The sequence below is a fragment of the Ascaphus truei genome, unplaced genomic scaffold (assembly GCF_040206685.1).
Source record: "Ascaphus truei isolate aAscTru1 unplaced genomic scaffold, aAscTru1.hap1 HAP1_SCAFFOLD_1383, whole genome shotgun sequence".
Classification (NCBI taxonomy): Eukaryota; Metazoa; Chordata; class Amphibia; order Anura; family Ascaphidae; genus Ascaphus; species Ascaphus truei.
The window spans coordinates 31,777-34,863 of NW_027454263.1; positions in this window are offsets into that span (position 1 = coordinate 31,777).

Below are 3,087 nucleotides of genomic sequence, written 5' to 3' on the forward strand. Positions count from 1 at the left end.
GTTTGTGTTACTGTGCGTAGATAGGAGGGGGCTCACTTGTAGGAAGAAACATGACCTGGAGTCCCTTAGGTGAAAGGGTCCATGACCGACAGGGTTCGGCTCTGAGGTGCCACAGGAAGGTAATTTAAATCCTGTGCAGGGGTCTAAAGTCAGTCAGTGCCCTGCCACAAAGGTTCTTAGTCTGGAGCTGGTTGTAGGGTCCAGGCCTTGGCCAGCTCCCACATTGCGGCCAACTAGGTGGCATTCACCAGCCTAGGTGGAGAATAAGATCAAATGAGGGGGATTTTGAGGCATATCTGCTGACAGGCTTCAGGGAAGCGGTGGCTAGCTAGAAAGGCAGATAGGTTGACCTTGTTGGTCACGGGGCTGGGGGGCAATGTTGCACCAAACATGTTGAGGTAAAGGCTGGGTTCCATTAGCCTGAAAAAATATCAAATTGGGACCTGAAAGGGTCATATGTGGGTTAAAGGGGGTGTGCTGGTGCAATTAGCTACGCCTGGGGGTGTAGCGACCTTCAGAATAGAGCTGTGGGGGGTTGGGCCCTGCCTTGCTGACAAAGGTCAGTTATTGCCAGGGCAGTGCCTAGTTTGCTCTGGGTGGAGAGACTGTGGTGGCGCTGCCTGGCCTCTCAGTGGTCCCAACTGACGCGGGAAATGTTTTTGATAGTTGTTTTAATTCGCTTATACGTGCATCACCAGATGGTTGGGGTGACATTTACCAGCCGAGCTAGTGAAGATCCAGAGAGGATTGTGAGTTATCGTTGCTCGCAGGCTTCATCTAGCTAGAAGGGCGGCTAGGTTGAGCTTATGGCTCACAGGGCTGGTTGGCAGTGTTGCACCAGAAAAGTGAAGGTACTGTAAAAGAGGAGGAAGAAATTGGGCAGCTATAAAAATTTGGACAGGTCATGTGGTTGTCAAAGGGGGTAAGCTGTCGCTAGTACACATGCCTGGGGTTGTAGTGGAGTCCAGCAAGGCAGCAGCAGGGGAAGAGGTCCCGCATTTGTTGGCCGTGGTCAGTTCTTGCCTGGGTGAGGCTAAGTAGCAAGTGAAGGGGCGGCGCCTGCTCCAGGGGAGAGGTGGCGGTGGCGCTGTCTGACCCTCGGAGGGCATATCTGACATAGCTAAAGTCTCTCATGGTGCGTTCAGTAATTGTGTAGTGGTGGCATTTATTGGCGAGTGGGCAGGACTCATTGTGCTTTGGGTTCTTGGTCCCTTTCTCGCTGAAGATTAAGAGGAAGATAGGGACGAAGACCACACGTCATCTGCCTGTTGGTATTTCTGCATCTGTGCAGTAACACCCAAAAGGTCCCTGTTTAGGAGATGGATCAAGAAGAGGAGAGGCAATTTCGCCTCCTTTTTAACCAGCTGCAGCATCCAGTCAACACTAAGACCGTCAGAGAGACCATATTTTCTATGGAAGCCCCTGTGCTAGAGGGGTCTGTAATACATTGTAATGCAATATAATAACATGCAGAACATGTGTAACAAGCCCCTCTGGTAGCAAAGCATCTGTGTCCCCAACACAGAGGGTAAGTAACATAGGGGCGCGCGGGTCCCTTATCCCATAAGCGCAGCCGCGCGTCTGCGCACCTTCATAGAAACAAAGATTCTGAGTGAGTAACATCAACACCTTGCTCCTCACATTTATCCTAACAGTGTAAGATTATTACGCCAGTCAGCTCCTCGCATATTACACGTGTGTGAGTAAAATGTCTCCAGCAGGAACCCAACTCGTCTTGGGATTTTCTCTCTGTCCTATTAAGCGGGGTTTGTGTTACTGTGCATAGATAGGAGGGGGCTCACTTGTAGGAAGAAACATGACCTGGAGTCCCTTAGGTGAAAGGGTCCATGACCGACAGGGTTCGGCTCTGAGGTGCCACAGGAAGGTAATTTAAATCCTGTGCAGGGGTCTAAAGTCAGTCAGTGCCCTGCCACAAAGGTTCTTAGTCTGGAGCTGGCTGTAGGGTCCAGGCCTTGGCCTGCTCCCACGTTGTGGCCAACTAGGTGGCATTCACCAGCCTAGGTGGAGAATAAGATCAAATGAGGGGGATTTTGAGGCATATCTGCTGACAGGCTTCAGGGAAGCGGTGGCTAGCTAGAAAGGCAGATAGTTTGACCTTGTTGGTCACGGGGCTGGGGGGCAATGTTGCACCAAACATGTTGAGGTAAAGGCTGGGTTCCATTAGCCTGAAAAAATATCAAATTGGGACCTGAAAGGGTCATATGTGGGTTAAAGGGGGTGTGCTGGTGCAAGTAGCTACGCCTGGGGTTGTAGCGACCTTCAGAATAGAGCTGTGGGGGGTTGGGCCCTGCCTTGCTGACAAAGGTCAGTTATTGCCAGGGCAGTGCCTAGTTTGCTCTGGGTGGAGAGACTGTGGTGGCGCTGCCTGGCCTCTCAGTGGTCCCAGCTGACGCGGGAAATGTTTTTGATAGTTGTTTTAATTCGCTTATACGTGCATCACCAGATGGTTGGGGTGACATTTACCAGCCGAGCTAGAGAAGATCCAGAGAGGATTGTGAGTTATCGTTGCTCGCAGGCTTCATCTAGCTAGAAGGGCGGCTAGGTTGAGCTTATGGCTCAGAGGGCTGGTTGGCAGTGTTGCACCAGACAAGTGAAGGTAAAAGAGGAGGAAGAAATTGGGCAGCTATAAAAATTTGGACAGGTCATGTGGTTGTCAAAGGGGGTAAGCTGTCGCTTGTACACATGCCTGGGGTTGTAGTGGAGTCCAGCAAGGCAGCAGCAGGGGAAGAGGTCCCACATTTGTTGGCCGTGGTCAGTTCTTGCCTGGGTGAGGCTAAGTAGCAAGTGAAGAGGCGGCGCCTGCTCCGGGGGAGAGGTGGCGGTGGCGGTGGCGCTGTCTGAACCTCGGTGGGCATATCTGACATAGCTAAAGTCTCTCATGGTGCGTTCAGTAATTGTGTAGCGGTGGCATTTATTGGCGAGTGGGCAGGACTCATTGTGGTTTGGGTTTCTGGGTCCCTTTCTCACCGGAGATTAAGAGGAAGATAGGGACGAAGACCACATGTCATCTGCCTGTTGGTATTTCTGCATCTGTGCAGTAACACCTAAAAGGTCCCTGTTTAGGAG